General features: G+C 45.1%; 1 protein-coding gene across 2 annotated transcripts in view; it reads right to left on the reverse strand.

The window, feature by feature from the left end:
- Positions 1–12582, reverse strand: part of LOC106571869 (proline-rich transmembrane protein 3) — a 34070-nt gene extending 21488 nt beyond the window's left edge. Inside the window, exon 1 of one of the 2 annotated variants that reach the window (XM_014145382.2) lies at positions 12297–12582. The gene's annotated coding sequence lies outside the window, so the exon portion shown is untranslated. Of the gene's footprint in view, positions 1–11779; positions 12255–12296 lie in introns of those variants that run through there. The other variant, XM_014145384.2, reaches the window with a different exon arrangement.
- Between the last annotated feature and the right edge of the window lie 8022 nt (positions 12583–20604).

Here is a 20604-nt window from a genome sequence, read left to right on the forward strand (position 1 = left end):
ACTTTATCCACAATTTGCTGTGTTACAAAAGGGATTCAAATGGATTTAATTGTCATTTTTTTGTCAACGATCTACACAAAATACTTTAATGTCAAAGTGGAAGAAAAATGCTACCATTTGTACAATAAAAAAATAAAAAACACTAATATATATCTTGATTAGATACACTACATGTAAGTATTCAACCCCCTGAGTCAATCCCTTGGCAGTGATTATAGCTGTGAGTCTTTCTGGGTAAGTCTTTAAGAGCTTTCCACACCTGGATTGTACAATAAATGCACATTATTATTTTTTTAATTCTTAAAGCTCTGTCTAGTTAGTTGTTGATCATTGCATGTCTTGCTATCACGATTCAGGTAAGACCCAGATGCAGTCAACATCTAATTAACAACAGTTATTTAATCCAACAGGGGCAGGCAAAAGACAGGTCAAGGGCAGGCAGGCATCAGTAATCCAGATAGGTGGGGCAAAGGTACAGGACAGCAGGCAGGCTCAGGGTAGGCAGAGGTCAGTAATCCAGATAGGTGGGGCAAAGGTACAGGATGGCAGGCAGGATCAGGGCAGGTCAAAGGTCAAAAACAGGATAACTAGAAAACTGGAACAATCAGAGACAGGAACAGAGGGGAAAACGCTGGTAGGCTAGACAAAACAAAATGAACTGGCAACAGACAAACATAGAACACAGGTATACATACACAGGGGATAATGAGGAAGATGGGCGACACCTAGAGGCTAGTGGAAACAATCACAAAGACAGGTGAAACAGATCAAGTTGTGACATCTTCCCATAGATTTTCAAGCCTATTTAAGGTAAAATTGTAACTAGGCCACTCAGGAACGGTGTCTTGGTGAGCAACTCCAGTGTATATTTGGCCTTGTGTTTTAGGTTACTGTCCTGCTGAAAGGTGAATTTGTCTCCCAGTGTCTGAAAGCAGACTGAACCAGGTTTTCCTCTAGGATTTTGCCTGTGTATAGCTCTGTGCATAACTCCTTAATCCTTGTCGGTGACAAGAATACCCATAGCATGATGCAGCCGCCAGGACATAAAGTTCATTATTTGCAGTTTTATTTTAGTGTCTTATTCAAAACAAGACATGTTTTTGAATATTTTTATTTTGTACAGGCTTCCTTCTTTTCACTCTGTTAATTAGGTTAGTATTTTGGAGTAACTACAATGTTGTTGATTCATCCTCAGTTTTATCCTATCACATCCATTAAATTCTGTAACTGTTTTAAGTCTCATGGTGAAATCCCTGAGCGGTTTCCGTCCTCTCCGGCAACTGAGTTAGGAAGGACGCCTGTATTTTTGTAGTGACTGGGTGTTACCATCCGAAGTGTAATTAATAATTGCACCATGCTCAAAGGGATATTCAATGTCTGTTTATTTTTTTTACCCAGCTACCAATAGGTGCCCTTCTTTGCGAACCATTGGAAAACCTCCCTGGTCTTTGTGGTTGAATCTGTGCTTAAAACGCTCAGCCGAGGGACCTTACAGATAATTGCATGTGTGAGGTACAGAGATGAGGTAGTTATTTAAAAATCGTGCTAAAAACTATTATTGCAGACATAGTGAGTCCATGCAACTTATGTGACTTGTTAAGCACATTTTTACTCCTGAACTTACTTAGGCTTGCTGTCACAACTTCCACCGAAGTCGGTCACAACTTCCACCGAAGTCGGGGCTGCGCCCCGTCTACCCTTTTGAGCGGAGCTTCTTTTAGTCTTTTTGACTGTTGTGCTCCCAGCCGTATATGGATTTTGCCTTTGGATTTATTAAATCAAGTTTGTTCCAACGGACCTCAGTCTCCTGCGCTTGACTCACCCTACAACAGTTCTACCCGATCATGACAGAATCCCACACCACGTTATGGAGTCAGCAGGGACAGAAACACCGTCAATGGAGGAACAAGTCTCCCAACATGCCAGCCTCCTCCACCGACTGGGCACGGCCATGGACCAGGTGCTGGCCCGTTTGGAGAGCTGGGAGCGAGTCGCTCCTTCACCCCCACCAGGAGCAAGTCATCACCCGGCGCCCCTACCGACCCAGTACAGGCGGAATCCGGATCATGGCTCCCAGGGAGTTCGATGGGACGGCCGCTGGGTGCAAGGGGTTTTTGCTCCAGTTGGACCTATACCTGGCGACCGTCCGGCCCTCTCCCTCCGATGAAGAGAGGGTGAGCGTCCTCGTCTCGTACCTCACGGGTAGAGCTCTGGAATGGGCCAACGCCGTCTGAGAGGGCCCAGACTCAGCTAAGGACACCTACCCAGAGTTCGCTCGCCGCTTCCGGGCGGAATTCGATCATCCCCCGGAGGGCAAGGCGGCGGGCGAGCGATTATTCCATCTGAGGCAGGAGACGAGGAGTGCTCAGGACTTTGCCCTGGAGTTCCGGACTCTAGCCGCCGGATCGGGGTGGAATGAGCGGGCCCTGATTGACCACTACAGGTGTAGTTTACGTGAGGACGTCCGCCGGGAGCTGGCTTGTCGGGACCATACCACCACCCTGGACCAGTTGATGGATTTGTCCATCAGGCTGGACAACCTGCTGGCTGCCCGGGGACGTTCCGATCGGGGCCTACTCATTCCACCTCCCATCCCTCCTGCTCCAACGCCCATGGAGCTAGGAGGGACTGCTGCTAGGAGGACCGGAGGGGGGGGCCTCTCCTGCACCCACTGTGGCCGTAGAGGACACACTGCGGACCGGTGCTGGAGAGGTTCTCCTGGGAATTCAGATGGCAGGCAGAGCACTACTTCGACCCCCCCAGGTGAGTCAGCACCAGACACACCCAGAGCGCCCTGTCGACCACATGTACGTCTTTTTTTCCTGAGTTTTCCCCTCACTCTCAGTATAAGGCACTAGTCGATTCAGGCGCAGCTGGGAGTTTTATGGACCGTGGGGTTGCTGTTAACCTGTTAGGGCTAGGGGGCAGTATTGACACGGCTGGATAAAAAAACATACCCGATTTAATCTGGTTACCACTCCTACCCAGTAACTAGAATATGCATATACTTATTACATATGGATAGAAAACACCCTAAATTTTCTAAAACTGTTTGAATGGTGTCTGTGAGTATAACAGAACTCATTTGGCAGGCAAAACCCTGAGACATTTTCTGACAGGAAGTGGATACCTGATGTGTTGTATTACCTTTAAACCTATCCCATTGAAAAACACAGGGGCTGAGGAATATTTTGGCACTTCCTATTGCTTCCACTAGATGTCACCAGCCTTTACAAAGTGTTTTGAGTCTTCTGGAGGGAGATCTGACCGAACAAGAGCCATGGAACGATGATGGCCCATTAGACACCTGGCGCGCGAGTTCATGTTGGGTACCCTCGTTCCAATACGTTATAAAAGAGTATGCATTCGTCCACCTTGAATATTATTCATGTTCTGGTTAAAAAAGGCCCTAATGATTTATGCTATACAACGTTTGACATGTTTGAACGAACGGAAATATATTTTTTCCCCTCGTTCATGACGAGAAGTCCGGCTGGCTTAGATCATGTGCTAACAAGACGGAGATTTTTGGACATAAATGATGAGCTTTTTTGAACAAAACTACATTCGTTATGGACCTGTGATACCTAGAAGTGACATCTGATGAAGAGAATCAAAGGTAATGGATTATTTACATAGTATTTTCGATTTTAGATCTCCCCAACATGACGTCTAGTCTGTATCGCAACGCGTATTTTTCTGGGCGCAGTGCTCAGAATATTGCAAAGTGTGATTTCCCAGTAAGGTTATTTTTAAATCTGGCAAGTTGATTGCGTTCAAGAGATGTAAATCTATAATTCTTTAAATGACAATATAATATTTTACCAATGTTTTCTAATTTTAATTATTTAATTTGTGACGCTGATTTGACTGCCGGTTATTGGAGGGAAACGATTTCCTCAACATCAATGGCATAGTAAAATGCTGTTTTTGGATATAAATATGAACTTGATAGAACTAAAAATGCATGCATTGTCTAACATAATGTCCTAGGAGTGTCATCTGATGGAGATTGTAAAAGGTTAGTGCATCATTTTAGCTGGTTTTATGGTTTTGGTGACCCTGTCTTTGAATTGACAAAACATTACACACAACTCTTGTAAATGTACTGTCCTAACATACTCTAAATTTATGCTTTCGCCGTAAAACCTTTTTGAAATCGTAAAACGTGGTTAGATTAAGGAGATGTTTATCTTTCAAAGGGTGTAAAATAGTTGTATGTTTGAAAAATTTGAATTTTGACATTTATTTGGATTCAAATTTGCCGCTCTTGAAATGCACCTGCTGTTGATGGAGTGCACCACGGGTGGCACGCTAGCGTCCCACCTAGCCCATAGAGGATAAGTTAGGGATTCCCCTGATTAAACTGGACCAACCAGTTTAATCACGCTTTAGATAGTCGACCACTAGGGTCTGGCCAAGTGAGGGAGGTAACAGTGCCACTGGTCATGGTGACGCAGGGGGGTCATGAGGAACGTATCAGCCTGTTCCTTATTGATTCCCCTGCATTTCCGGTGGTGCTGGGACTTCCCTGGCTAGCCTCTCACAATCCTCAGATTTCATGGGCGCAGAGGGCTCTTAAGGGGTGGTCGAGGGAGTGCTCAGGTAGGTGTATAGGAGTTTCCATCGGTGCAACCACGGTGGAGAGTCCAGACCAAGTCTCTACTGTACACATTCCCTCTGAATATGCCGATTTGGCTATCGCCTTCAGTAAAACGAAGGCGACTCAATTACCACCCCATCGACAGGGGGATTGTGTGATAAACCTCCAGGCTGGCGCGGCCCTTCCTAAAAGTCACGTGTATCCTCTGTCGCAGGAGGAGACAGTGGCTATGGAGACATACGTCACTGAGTCCTTGAGACAGGGATACATTCGGCCATCTAAATCACCCGTCTCCTCGAGTTTCTTTTTTGTGAAGAAGAAGGGAGGAGGCCTGCGCCCGTGCATTGACTATAGAGGTCTAAATTCTATCACAGTGGGGTTCAGTTACCCACTACCTCTCATTGCTACGGCCGTGGAGTCATTTCACGGGGCGCACTTCTTCACCAAACTAGATCTCAGGAGTGCGTATAACCTGGTGCGTATCCGAGATGGAGACGAGTGGAAAACCGCATTTAGTACCACATCTGGCCATTATGAGTACCTCGTCATGCGGTATGGGTTAAAAAATGCTCCCGCCGTCTTCCAATCCTTTGTGGACGAGGTTCTCAGAGACATGCTCGGACAGGGTGTGGTGGTGTACATCGATGACATCTTGATCTACTCCGCCACACGCGCCGCGCATGTAGCTCTGGTGCGTAAAGTGCTTGGGCGGCTGCTGGAGCATAACCTATACGTCAAGGCTGAGAAATGTGAGTTCTCCAAACAAGCCATCTCTTTTCTGGGATATCGCATTTCCACCACAGGGGTGGTGATGGAAGATGACCGCATTACGGCTGTGCGTAATTGGCCGACCCCTACCACGATGAAGGAGGTGCAGCGGTTCTTGGGGTTCGCCAATTATTACCGGAGGTTTATCCGGGGTTTTGGTCAGGTGGCAGCTCCCATTACCTCACTGATGAAGGGGGGTCCGGTGCGATTGCGGTGGTCGGCAGAGGCGGACAGAGCCTTCCGTCGTCTGAAGGTTCTGTTTACCGACGCTCCTTTGCTGGCGCATCCGGATCCCTCTTTGCCATTCATAGTGGAGGTGGACGCGTCCGAGACTGGGGTAGGAGTTGTTCTTTCGCAGCGTTCGGGCGTTCCTCCGAAGCTCCGACCCTGCGCATTCTTTTCTAAGAAGCTGAGCCCGGCGGAGCGCAACTATGATGTGGGGGACAGGGAGTTGTTAGCCCTGGTCAAGGCTTTGACAGTGTGGAGACATTGGCTTGAGGGGGCACGTCACCCTTTTCTCATCTGGACCGACCACCGTAACCGGGAGTACATCCGGGCAGCGAGGAGACTTAATCCTCGCCATGTTCTTTATGAGGTTTCAGTTTACCCTTTCGTACATTCCGGGTTCTCGGAACCGGAAGGCCGGCGCACTGTCGCGTCTCTACGACACCGAGGAGCGGACCATCGATCCCACTCCCATACTCCCTGCTTCCTGTCTGGTGGCACCGGTGGTATGGGAGGTGGATGCGGACATCGAGCAGGCGAGTCGGTCAGAACCCACTCCACCTCAATGTCCCGCGGGTCTGAAGTTCGTTCCGCTGGGTGTTCGCGATCGCTTGATCCGATGGGCCCACACTCTACCCTCCTCGGGTCACCCTGGGGTGGAACGGACAGTGCGAGGCCTGAAGGGGAAGTACTGGTGGCCCACCTTGGTTGAGAATGTAAGACACTATGTCTCTTCCTGTTCGGTGTGCGCCCAGTGCAAGGCTCCTAGGCACCTGCCTCGAGGGAAATTACAGCCCCTCCCCGTTCCACAGCGGCCTTGGTCTCACGTCTCGGTGGATTTCCTAACGGATCTCCCACCATCTCAGGGGAACATGACGATCCTGGTTGTTGTGGATCGGTTCTCAAAGTCCTGTCGTCTGCTTCCGTTGCCCAGTCTTCCTACGGCCCTACAGACCGCGGCGGCCCTATTCACCCACGTCTTCCGGCACTACGGGGTGCCCGAGGACATCGTATCTGATCGGGGTCCCCAGTTTACGTCCAGGGTATGGAGGTCGTTCATGGAGAGGCTGGGGGTCTCAGTCAGCCTGACCTCGGGTTTCCACCCCGAGAGTAATGGGCAGGTAGAGCGCATTAACCAGGATGTAGGCAGGTTTCTGCGGTCGTATTGCCAGGACCGGCCAGGGGAGTGGGCGCGGTTTGTGCCCTGGGCCGAGATGGCCCAGAACTCTCAGTGCCACTCCTCTACTAACCTGTCACCCTTCCAGGTCGTGTTGGGTTATCAGCCGGTCCTGGTGCCATGGCAACAGAGCCAGACAGAGGCTCCTGCGGTGGAGGAATGGGTCCAGCGCTCTAGGGAGACCTGGAATGCTGTCCAGGAGTGTATAAAGAGGGCTGGAGAATGACACAAGGAGAGCGCTGACCGCCACCGCAGTGAGGCCCCTGTGTTTAACCCAGGGGATAGAGTCTGGCTCTCGACCCGGAACCTGCCCCTCCGCCTGCCCTGCCGGAAGCTGGGTCCGCGATTTGTGGGGCCATTCAAAGTCCTGAGGAGAATAAACGAGGTGTGTTATAGGTTACAACTTCCTACATATTACCGTATTAACCCCTCGTTTCATGTGTCTTTCCTCAGGCTGGTGGTAGCTGGTCCGCTGCAGGACGCTGAGGTGTGGGAGGCCCCCCCGCCCCCCCTGGACATCGGAGGGGCCCCGGCGTATACAGTCCGGGCCATCTTGGACTCCCGGCGTCGGGTGGAGGGCCTGCAGTACCTCGTGGACTGGGAGAGGTACGGTCCGGAGGAGAGGTGCTGGGTCCCGGCGAGGGACATTCTGGATCCAGCCATGTTGCGGAATTTCCAGAGCCTCCGCCCGGATCGCCCGGCGCCTCGCCCCCCCGGGTCGTCCCCGAGGCCGGAGTCGGCGCGCTGCGGGACCCGCGCGTCAGGGGAGGGGTACTGTCACAACGTCCACAGAAGGTGGCGCCTCTCCTCGGTCGGGCGGTGCTCGGCGTTCGTCGTCGCCGGCCTACTAGCTGCCACCGATCTGTGTTTCAGTGTCTGTTAGTTATGTCTGTTTTTTGATTGCACCTGTTTCGTGTTTGTCATTAGTGGGGGGGTATTTAGTCTGTCTGTGTTTAGTTAGGATTCATGCGGGATTGTTCTTTGTTACGTGTGGTGTTATATTGTTTGGGTTACGACTTATTGTATAGGCAGTAGGGTTGCCGGGCTGCGCCCCGTCTACCCTTTTGAGCGGAGCTTCTTTTAGTCTTTTTGACTGTGCTCCCAGCCGTATATGGATTTTGCCTTTGGATTTATTAAATCAAGTTTGTTCCAACGGACCTCAGTCTCCTGCGCTTGACTCACCCTACAACAATTCTACCCGATCGTGACAGACGTCACCGGCCTTCTAGCCATCGCCGATCCACCTTTCATTTTCCATTGGTTTTGTCTTGTCTTCCCTCACACCTGGTTTCAATTCCATCAATTACATGTTGTGTATTTAACCCTCCGTTCCCCCCATGTCCTTGTCCGGAGTTGTTGATTGTAAGAGTTTGTGCACGTTATGTCTGGCGAGCGAAGGGTTTCGTCCTATTGTATTTATTTATTGTTTTTGTTCACGGTGATTTTTATTATTAAACTGCACCGTTGTAACACAGTCTTTGCTCTCCTGCGCCTGACTTCTCTGCCGCCAGTACGCACGCATTACACTTGCCATAACAAAAGTGTTGAATACTAACACATTTCAGCTTTTTTTTTAATTAATTTGTAAACATTTCTAAAAATATAATTCCACTTTGACATTATGGGGTATTGTGTGTAAATCTCAATTTAATCAATTTTAACAACACAACAAAATGCAACACAACAAAATGTGGGGAAAGTCAAGGGGTGTGAATACTTTCTGAAAGCACTGCTATCTCTTCTACAAATAGAGAAACAGGTGCAAACTCTTATTTCCAAAACCGAATGGGTTCCAAAAATCACAGGCAAAAATCAGGATCTCTAAGATGAATTCCTTAAGCTCAAACTAGATGTCTACATCTGAAAAACCAAGCCATGTACATCGTAGCAAGCCAAAATACCTCTCCAATTCTGAATGAAATCTCTGTTCCAGATTCAACTGAAATTACCACATATCATTGCCATTTTAGACGCACACATTGCCCAGATTGACATTCACACACACGCAAACTCTCTTTCTCTATATTTCTTGCACACGCATACAAATTTTTGTCAGATTCCAGAGAGTGAGGGTCTGAAATTTCCATACATTTTAGTGACTATTTTCAGGAACAGAGACTAGCCTATTTGTGAACAGAGGGATCTCTGAGTTTGCCCGAGAAAGCCCCAGTCTGAACGGTGACATACTGGCCTCCATATGCGTGTGTGTGTGTGTGTGTGTGTGTGTGTGTGTGTGTGTGTGTGTGTGTGTGTGTAGAATGGGAGTCTTCGAATGTGAAGGTGGCACAGGAAGACTGGAACCGGATAATGACAGAAATAATGTGACAGAGAGAGAGAAAGATTGAGTGGGAGAAAGAGAGAGAGGGAAACTGAGATGGGGAGAGAGAGAAAGAGAAAAGATAGGAATAATGATCAAGAGACTAATAATAGCAGACATGGACAGTGGGAGAGAAAGTGAGAATCAAGAGAGGAGGACGAGGGAGGCATAGAGGTAGACGACAGTTATAGACAGAGAGTGTAGTGAGAGAGTGATAGAGAGAGAGAGGGACAGAAATATAGTACTAGAGAGCTGTGTCATGAAGGGACACTGAGCGATTCCACAGTCCAACAGAACAGTTCAAGTATTACTGCATTTTATTATTATTATTATTATTATTATTATTATTATTATTATCATATATTATTATTATAATTATTTTATTATACATATATGGCCTGTTAGCGTGCCATGTAGGGGAGAGGTGAGAGGAATGTGTGGTAAAGTATGTGGTCAATTTGACCGCTAAGATTCCACCATCGTGCAGGAATGTAAGCAAACCACTTACTATCAGACCAGACCCTCCACACACACACACACACACACACACACACACACACACACACACACACACACACACACACACACACACACACACACACACACACACACACACACACGTGTTCCCAACAACTCTGATTACCTGTAGTGCTCTATCTCAATACCATGTTGAGAAAACATGTGGAGTAATAAATACATTAACCGTTTGAATGGTCCAATAATAAGCGATACATGCAGTATTTGTGCACCTACAGTATCATGACAGTTATCTCCATAATGTGAAGTATTTAAGGACCTGGTGAAAGGCACTCTATTACGGATATAGACACACCATCATGAACCAGCACTAAAGGTTGTTGACCCTCTGCCACTTTGCCTAGGGCTATAACCCTGTCCAATGTGACTTTGATCACACAGAAGAGTCAGTCACATGATGAAGCCTTAGAGAGGTGTTCATTGGTCCGCTAAGTTAGGCTTGCTATTGTTGCTCCAGAACCAATCATCTGAGTCCTGCTGTCCCGTTTTGATCTCTGGATGAGGAAGATATTCAGCTAGGTCTGAGGTGGACATCTTTCTCTGATGTTCTCCTCTTTCTGAGATGAGCCACAGTTCACTCGAACAGGGAGGTATTTTAACTGCAGATACACACTGATGCACACACGCACGCACGCACAGACACACGCACTTGCACACACACACACATGGGTCAAATGTGGGTCGTCTTGGCAACACTAATGAGTGAAGTATACAGAGGATCATACCCATGGAACCCCCAAACCTACACACTTATTCTGTCTGTTGTTCTAAGTGTTTTGTAACAGTTCTCAATGTTCTACCTGTATTCTGTCTATTGCTCTGTCAGTATAGGTTTTCGGGTTTGTTGTGAGTAATGTTCTCTGCCTGCTGTGTGTTTTGTCAGTCAGATATGTTAACTATTCTGTCCTGCTGATGGGTGTTCTGTTTGTGCTGCGCACTTTACTGGAGATGATTACTACATTATACCATTATTCTGCCAGCTTCACAACCCACTCTGGCCTAAAAGATGACAGAATGATGAACTCCTAATAGATTAAACATATAGAAGTTGGCTATGATATTCCATACCTTCAAGGTGTTCTTGAGTGTGTACAGTATGGTCTGCACGTGTCCGCAATTTGAAAGCCCTTCCAAAACACTTTTGTAAAATAAAAGAATCAAAGCAGGCAGTAAATCCTCTCGGGCAGAAGGCTATTTTGGAGGTTGATAGCTGTTATTCTAGTCGGTGGAACGCCGTGTTTTTGTTTCTCTTCGCAATACAAGTCGTCTGGCAGGGCTCTGCATTCAATCCAGTAGCACTCACAAGCAGCTTGCCTGCACGTTTATACGATCCAGAGGTGCATTGGCACGGTTTCTCCCCCCTTCCTTCTCTCCCTCTAACCTGTCCTCTGCTGGATTCAGCTGCTGCTGACGTCCTGACGAGAAACAGGTGGATCTGCCCCTACTAGGCTTCGGGCCTTGGTTGGGCAACCCTTGTAAACACAGCTAGATCACCCGTGATACAAGTAAGTATTTTATTTTTATTTAACCTTTATTTAACTAGGCAAGTCAGTTAAGAACCCTAACGAGGACGACGCTGGGCCAAATCTGCGCCGCCCTATGGGTCTCCCGATCACGGCTGTTTGTGATACAGCCCGGGATCGAACCAGGGTCTGTAGTGACACCACTAGCACTATGATGCATCCATGTCTGTGGACATTGGGAGATGAAGTGGAAATCGCCCACTAGGGGCAACAATGAGCATCTGCCTATGATTCAAAAGGTTGCAAGATTGAATACAGCTATTTGAAATTTTAGTCTTTAGCCTATCCCAAACCTTAACTCTTACCTTAACCATTCAGAGTTAATGTCTAAACCTAACCTTAAACACTTGTGTCATGTTTAAGAAGCATGGATGAATGTATAATTATGACATGAGACTGTGAGAGCTAGTTGCATAAACACACAACAGCCTGCCAGCTAGAGGACAGACCTCAGTTTCAAAGGAGCACGTGTAAACGACACACACACACACACACACACACACACACACACACACACAACTTGTGCACAACAACTTGTTGCTTGCTCTTTCAACGAACCATAGGCTATTTGTGCATTCCACATTTACAATCAAGATCTCAATCATATTCTCATTGTGTGTCCAACTCACCCCTTCTCTTTCTTATAGTAAATTGGGCATCTGGGTCTGTTAGTATTTAAACATGAGGACGTCGTGAGGAGAATAGTCTGGCGTAGTATCAGGTGACCTATCATCGCATCATTGGGAGGAGAGGATCGTCTTTCCTTGGCCGTTTTTTCCGAAAGGTTGGTCTAGGCTACAGAACCGACGATGCAGCCAAGTAGGCTATCGCAACTGGCAGAGAATGTCCGCAGCAGCCTGCCCCCACGGTGCCCGACAGCTCAGAGATACCCAACGATAGAAAAACGACCACAGCCACTCAAATATTTCGATTTCATTCATTCATATTGACAAAATGTGGCACACATAGCCCGAAATAATAAACTCATAATATAAAAGGCATATGAATATGGTATCTTTAAGCGCGCATGTATGGCTAAGTCACCAATTAATAATTCATAGCCTGTAGTAGGCCTATCGGATTTTCTTCTCTGGTCATACAGTTTTTTATGTATCTCAAACTCGCCTTTCATCATTCAAGATTTACCTGCGCTCCTGTGTCCTGTCCTCAGATATTACGTCCTCTGCGTCAGATTATGACTCTGGCATGCATGTCGCCACGGGTACGGATGCGTATCCACAGCCCTCTGTCTCACCCTTCCACCTCTGGTGAACAGCAAGCTATAGGCTAAAATACATAACAAGTCTTCTGTTGATTTTGACTTGGATTCCCAACGCCAGTTCTCTCTACGATAAATCAAACCAGCAGGAGCAAGCGCGCTAACTCACGCACCCATCAGATTGCTCCATCTCTCGCTGCCTCTCTCTTTCTCCCTCCCCCTCCGGTTTACATGCATATCAACATGATTGCCTCCAACCGCCCGGCGCAATTACTATTACACAATAGCACAGCTCAAGCACAGAGACCAGGGCCCACACCAATAAATGTGCCTACAATTACATTCCCAACCTTCCTTGTGAGAAAAACTGACCTCACATTTTCCACTCATATACATTTAATCTAGTCAGAGCTATGGTTTCACCTTTTAACTTTGTTTTCTTCTTCTCTGTCTCTCTCTTGACAGTAGTAATAATAAACTCATACAGGACTTTCTTTTGCTGTGGTTCAACCTTTTTTATGTTTATTCATTATGATAATTCCATTACTACATATTTGATGTTATCAGCATACTGGAAGTCATTGCAGTGTGATGATGGCATAAGTGGATCTATAATATTAACTGACAAAGGTGTGAGAAAATAGTTCTGAAGCCAACATATAGCTTTTTAGATGCTTCCTGTCAGTTAAAAGAGCTTTTGCAGTAAATGAAATAGTTATGAATTGCTGTCATCCCCAATAGTCAGGAAGCCATGAAAAATCATGTGAAAGCCAGCGTGACACCTGGACTGTTCCAACTACAAGTAAAAAGGCTTGTTTGTAAATAGAAAGAAACCAAACCTGAGCTAATGTCTGACTTCCAACTGAGTCAGGTTGAGAATGGTGCATGACAAGAGAGACAAAGGGATTGGAACAGACTGTGTTCTCATGCTGAAACTCTACCCTCCTCCTCTCCTCTATCTGTCCCAGCCTCTGGAGGAGAGTGAGGCAGCCAAGGCTGCTGGTGATTCCCTGTGCCAAGCCCTGCACCCTAGCTCCATGCCACCCCTTCATCTCCTCCCTCTCTCCGTCACTCCTTCACTCACCCAAGGATGTCCAAGTGATTCAGGGAGTTGTTCAAATTCAGGGTTAAGATTAAGCATGAGCCAATTAAAATCGTCAACGTGCTGTCATGTGATAGAACGCTGGTCCCATAAGATAACCTGGCACACATTAGCCCTATGCTGACCTCACCAGGTAGCAGTGAATATTTCCTGCAACAAATTCCTCCTGAGCCTATCAAAGATCTTAAACTTTTTCTCTACAAACCAATGGCATTTCTGAAAATCAGTCAACTCGGTCACGAGAGGGATACATGTAAAACTCAAAATTCAAGATGTACATGTATCCCTCTGGTGGCAGAATTGACCTATTTTAAGGAATGCACATGATTTGTGGAGAAAAAGTTTAAGATCTTTGATAGGCTGACAAGGAATTTGTTACAAGAAATACTCACTGCCACCTGGTGAGGTTAACATAGGGCTAACGTGTGCCAGGTCATCTGATGGGACCAGCAACCATGTAGCATTCTATCACGTGGCATTACATTAATTGGCTGATCCTTATAAACTTAACTTTAAACTTGTTCTAATGTTTGCAAGTATGTCCCCCTTTATTTCACCTGTCCATGGACACTGTGTCAACAATATTATATTCAGTGGAAAGAGTGCAGGGGAGTTTGTTTTACAGTGATAACAGTAGTACCACACCCTTCCTCTACTCCTCAAGGCTGAACTATCTGTCCTGCTGCACCACAGACACTAGGCCTGAATCTACTGTCAACAATGCCAGACAGTGTCTCACTGCCACATAGACTGAAAACAAACAACAACCCATACACACACTACTTCAGGGTTTGGAGGGAAGTCACAGATAATCAATTTGTGCCTTTGTCTCAGTACAATACCTCTCTCTCTTGCTCGATCGAGCTGAGACCTAGGACCTAAAATAACCCTAGGCTTTCCCTAAGACCATTACATTAGTACTGAGCCAGCAACAGAGATGCTTGAGGTGATGAGAGAGGGCTGGGGTAGGAAAACTTCCAGAGCGTAATCAAATCAGTGTGCATATTTTACAACTAACATGCAAATGCACAGTGAGACAGGAAACGAATAAACTCAGACAGAACCTCTGTCAAGTAGAGCAGGTAGAAAAGATCTCACATCTTCACACACACACACACACACACACACACACACACACACACACACACACACACACACACACACACACACACACACACACACACACACACACACACACACACACACACACAAGCCATTGAGGTTGTTAGAATTTAAGACTATAGAATAGTAAGGGTTAGGGTTAGAATCACTTCATACTGCTTACGTTCTGCAATAGAATACAAACGCTGTATGAATGTGTGTGTGTGTGTTTCTGCCTCTTTGTCATTGTTTCACAAAGAGAGTTTGTTCATGTGTGCATGCACATCTCTGTCTCTCTTTGTCAATCAATTATTTTGACAGTGTGGAAGATAGAGAGTCAGAGAGGATTTTTTTGTTTGGGTATGATTGCTGCAAGCAACCGACTTGAGTGTGGTGCTTCTGTCTTTTCAGTTTGTCAATGTTTAATATAAAAACTTAAACTTGTGACCATGTACAGTATGTGTTTTCATGCGTGATTTAATATGAATAAACCCTAAAGCATGCAATCCATGTGTTCACACAATGGGTGTGACTGCGCAGCACATACACGTTACACTATAGGAATGACCACAGGAATGTGTAGGAGTGTGAATGGGAGAGTGTGTTGCCGTGTGTTTAGTGTATGATTGGGGCATTACCAAGCTATGTTCCCTGGGTACCGAGATGATAGTAATCTGGTCCTCTCACTGGGGGGCATGATTCAGCTAACAGCCTAAAATCACACATGAGCCCCCCCCCCATGAGTTACCAGTCCAGCATGGGTGTCCATCTGTCTGCCTACACCTCTCTCAAAGAGAGGGAAATAGATACAGTACCAGTCAAAAGTTTGGACACACCTACTCATTCCAGGGTTTTTCTTTATTTTTTTTATTATTTTCTACATTGTAGAATAATAGTGAAGACATCAACACTATGAAATAACACATATGGAATCATGTAGTAACCAAAAAAGTGTTATATATTTCATATTTGAGATTCTTCAAAGTAGCCAGCCTTTGCCTTTGCTTTACAGTTGCACACTATCTTACCAAATAGGGCTGTCTTCTGTATACCCCTACCTTGTCCCAACACAACTGATTTGACTGGTACTGTATCTGACTGGTACTGTATCTGAGAGAGAGACGGGGACAGAGAGAAACAAAAATATAGATAGATGGAGAGAAAGAGATGTCCATAGTGAAAGATAAAAGATAGCCTAAGCCATATTATACACAGGGAGAGATAGAGATAAACAGATACACAGTTAGAGAGGAGTACAGTACATTTTTCAGGAGGTCCAGACACAAACATGGTTAGCTTTCCGGCACACTTGGAACCATATGTGTTAAATTAACAACTTCTTTGTGAAATGTCCTTGAGCTAAGAGAAGGAGTTGGTTGGTCTGAAAACACAGAGACATGCACAGTCACGCACAAAATCACAGCAACATGTTACTGAACATACCGGTAGTCAGACATACACAGTCAGGCAGTAGATCACCCACCTTCCTGGTACAAGAATGAGGTAGATGCATATCATTTGGTCATTAGGACTTCTAGACTGGAACTCAATGAAAAAACACTGTCCTGCCATGAAGCCACACAAATATTCCTCTAAATTGAATCTTTATTTAACTAGGCAAGTCAGTTAAGAACAAATTCTTATTTACAATGACGGCCTACACCGGCCAAACCCGGATGACGCTGTGCGTCGCCCTATGGGACTCCCAATCACAGCCGGTTGTGATACAGCCTTGATTCAAACCAGGGTGTCTGTAGTGACGCCTCTAGCACTGAGATGCAGTGCTTTAGACCGCTGCGCCACTTGGATCTTTCCTCCAAAACCAGGCATGGGGCTCCATCTCAAATAAATAACACTGCGGCAGCAGGATACAAGCAATCAGATTAAGACCCATACTAATTTCATTAATGTGATCAACCCTTCCTTATTAGGCCTAGCACAGGCTTCTCAGCTAATGTATGGCTACAGATGAGTCAGTGGGGAGATTAGTACCAAAATACCTCCACGGATGCAGCCTCTTTCTGGTTGTCTAGACACTCAGGGATAATTCTCCACTCTGGGCTCTAAAGACAGAGCTCCATATGGAGGCTGCTCTCCCTCATAAATTTTTTACAAATTAATCAAAAATGAAAAGCTTAAATGTCTTGTAATGGACTCACTTTGTGTGGATAAGTGTTTAACATGCTTTTTGAGTGACTACCTCATCTCTGTACCTCACACATACAATTATCTGTAAGGTCCCTCAGTCGAGCAGTGAATTTAAAACACAGATTCAACCACAAAGACCAGGGAGGTTTCCAATGCCTCACAAAGAAGGGCACCTATTGGTAGATGGGTAAAAAAAGCAGACATTCAATATCCATCCTTTTGAGCATGGTGAAGTTATTAATTACACTTTGGATGGTGTATCAATACACCCAGTCACTACAAAGATACAATTGTCAATCCTAACTCAGTTGCCGAAGAGGAAGGAAACTGCTCAGGTATTTCGCCATGAGGCCAATGGTGACTTTAAAACAGTTTATTGACTGTGATAGGAGAAAACCATGGACGGATCAACAACATTGCCGTTACTTGACAATACTAACCTAAATGACAGAGTGAAAAGAAGGAAGCTTGTACAGAATAAAAATATTCCAAAACATGCATTCTCTTTGCAACAAGGGACTTAAGTAATACTCCCCAAAATATTTTGCTCTGAATACAGTGTTATGTTTTGGGCAAATCCAATAAAACACAATGAGTTTCACCCTCCATATTTTCAAGAATATTAGTGGCTGCATCATGTTATGGGTTTGCTTGGGAGTTTTTTTTATGATGAAAAGGAACGTAATAGAGTTAAGCACAAGCAAAATCCTAGAGGAAAACCTGGTTCTGTCTTCTTTCCAACAGACACTGGGAGACAAATTCACCTTTCAGCAGGACAATAACCTAAAACACAAAGCCAAATATACATTGGACTAGCTTACCAAGACGACATTGAATGTTCCTGAGTGCCCTAGTTGAAGTTTTGACTTAAATCTTCTGGAAAATCTATGGCAAGACTGGAAAATGGCTGTCTAGCAATGATCAACAACCAACTTGACAGAGCTTGAAGAATTTTTAAAATAATGATGTGCAGATACTGTACAATCCAGGTGTGCAAAGCTCTTAGAGACTTACTCAGAAAGAGTCAGAGCTGTAATTGCTGCCAAATGTGATTCTAACATGTATTGACTTAGGGGTATGAATACTTAAGTAAATTAGATATTTCTGTATTTAATTTTAAATAGATGGATGAGATTTTTTTTTATTTAATACATTTTGAATTCAGACTGTAACACAACAAAGTGTGGTGCCAGGACAACAACCCATCCCTCAATGTGAGCAATACAAAGGAGCTGATTGTGGACTACAGGAAAAGGCGGGCCGAACAGGCCCCCATTAACATTGACGGGGCTGTAGTGGAGAGGGCTGAGAGTTTCAAGTTCCTTGGTGTCCACATCACCAACGAACTATCATAGTCCAAACACACCAAGGCAGTCGTGAAGAGGGCACGGCAAAATATTTTCCCCCTCAGGAGACTGAAAAGATTTGGCATGGGTCCCCAGATCATCAAAAAGTTCTACAGCTGCACCATCAAGAGCATCCTGACCAGTTGCATCACCGCCTGGTTTGGCAACTGCTCAGCAACTGCTAAGGCGCTACAGAGGGTAGTGTGTACGGCCCAGTACATCACTAGGGGCAAGCTTCCTGCCATCCAGGACCTACAGTTGAAGTCGGAAGTTTACATACACCTTAGCCAAAGACATTTAAACTCAGTTTTTCACAATTCCTGACATTTAATCCTAGTAAAAATTCCCTGTCTTCGATCAGTTAGGATCACCACTTTATTTTAAGAATGTGAAATGTCAGAATAGCAGTAGAGAGAATGATTTATTTCAGCTTTTATTTCTTTCATCACATTCACAGTGGGTCAGAAGTGTACATACACTCAATTGGTATTTGGTAGTATTGCCTTTAAATTGTTTAACTTGGGTCAAACGTTTTAGGTAGCCTTCCACAAGCTTCCCACAATAAGCTGTGTGAATTTTGGCCCATTCCTCCTTACAGAGCTGGTGTAACTGAGTCAGGTTTGTTGGCCTCCTTACTTGCACACACTTTTTCAGTTCTGCCCACAAATGTTCTATAAGGTTGAGGTCAGGGCTTTGTGATGGCCACTCCAATACCTTGACTTTGTTGTCCTAAAGCCATTTTGCCACAACTTTGGAAGTATGCTTGGGGTCATTGTCCATTTGGAAGACCCATTTGCGACCAAGCTTTAACTTCCTGACTGATGTCTTGAGATGTTGCTTCAATATATCCACATACTTTTCCTTCCTCATGAAGCCATCTATTTTGTGAAGTGCACCAGTCCCTCAAGCAGCAAATCATCTTCACAATGTCCTTTGCTGTTGTTCTGGGATTGATTTGCACGTTTCACACCAAAGTATGTTCATCTCTAGGAGACAGAACACGTCTCCTTCCTGAGCGGTATGACAGCTGTGTGGTCCCATGGTGTTTATACTTGCGTACTATTGTTTGTACAGATGAACGTGGTACCGTCAGGCGTTTGGAAATTGCTCCAAAGGATGAACCGGACTTGTGGAGGTCTCCAATTTTTTTGTGAGGTCTTGGCTGATTTCTTTTGATTTTCCCATAATGTCAAGCAAAGAAGCACTGAGTTTGACGGTAGGCCTTGAAATACATCCACAGGTACACCTCCAATTAACTCAAATGATGTCAATTAGCCTATCAGAAGCTTCTAAAGCCATGACATCATTTTCTGGAATTTTCCAATCTGTTTAAGGCACAGTCAACTTAGTGTAAACTTCTGACCCACTGGAATTGTGATACAGTGAATTATAAGTGAAATAATCTATCTTTAGACAATTGTTGGAAAAATGACTTGTGTCATGCACAAAGTAGATGTCCTAACTGACTTGTCAAAACGAAAGTTTGTTAACAAGAAATTTGTGGAGTGGTTGAAAAACAAGTTTTTATGACTCCAACCTAAGTGTATGTAAACTTCCGACTTCAACTGTATATAATAGGCGGTGTCAGAGGAACGCCCATTAAATTGTCAGAGACTCCAGTCACCCAAGTCATAGACTGCTCTCTTTGCTACCGCACAGCAAGCGGTACCGGAGCACCAAGTCTAGGACCAAAAGGCTCCATAACAGCTTCTACCCCCAAGCCATTAGACTGCTGAACAATTAATCAAATGGCCACTGGACTACTTACATTGACCCCCCCTCCCTCCATTTGTTTTATACACTGCTGCTACTCGCTCTTTATTATCTATACATAGTCACTTCACCCCTACCTACATCTACAAATTACCTCAACTAACCTGTACCCCCACACACTGATTCGGTACCGGTACCCCCTGTATACAGCCTCATTATTGTTATGTTATTGTGTAACTTTTCTTTTTTTTTTACTTTAGTTTATTTGGTAAATATTTTCTTAACACTTCTTGAACTGCACTGTTGGTTAAGGGCTTGTAAGTAAGCACAACAAGGTCTACACTTGTTGTATTCGGCGCATGTGACAAATAAAGTTTGATTTGAACAAATTGTTGAATAAGTCAAGGGGTATGAATACTTTCTCAAGGCACTGTATACAGTGTCTATTAATCAAGAATGATAAATAGTTCAGCTTTTATTGTTTAAGATAATAGCCATCAGTTGTATTGTATTATTAGACAGAGGGGAGAGGAACTGTAGAAGACAGACAGACCATGTTTAGTGTAATGTGTGAGAGAGGGGGAGACACAGAGCCCATGTGTGTCTAGGAGGGAAAATTGTTAAATTCAAAACAGAGAGGCATTGAGGCATTGGCTTTCACACTGTCTTTCCATTTAAGAACACACAAGCACAGGATTTAGGCATAACAATCAGAGCCACATGGAGACACACTCTTATGCAGAGACAACACACACGCTCTCTTACTCCCACATGCACATACAGTGGCTTGCAAAAGTATTCACCACTCTTGGCATTTTTCCTATT

The sequence above is a fragment of the Salmo salar genome, chromosome ssa15 (genome assembly GCF_905237065.1).
Source record: "Salmo salar chromosome ssa15, Ssal_v3.1, whole genome shotgun sequence".
Lineage (NCBI taxonomy): Eukaryota > Metazoa > Chordata > Actinopteri > Salmoniformes > Salmonidae > Salmo > Salmo salar.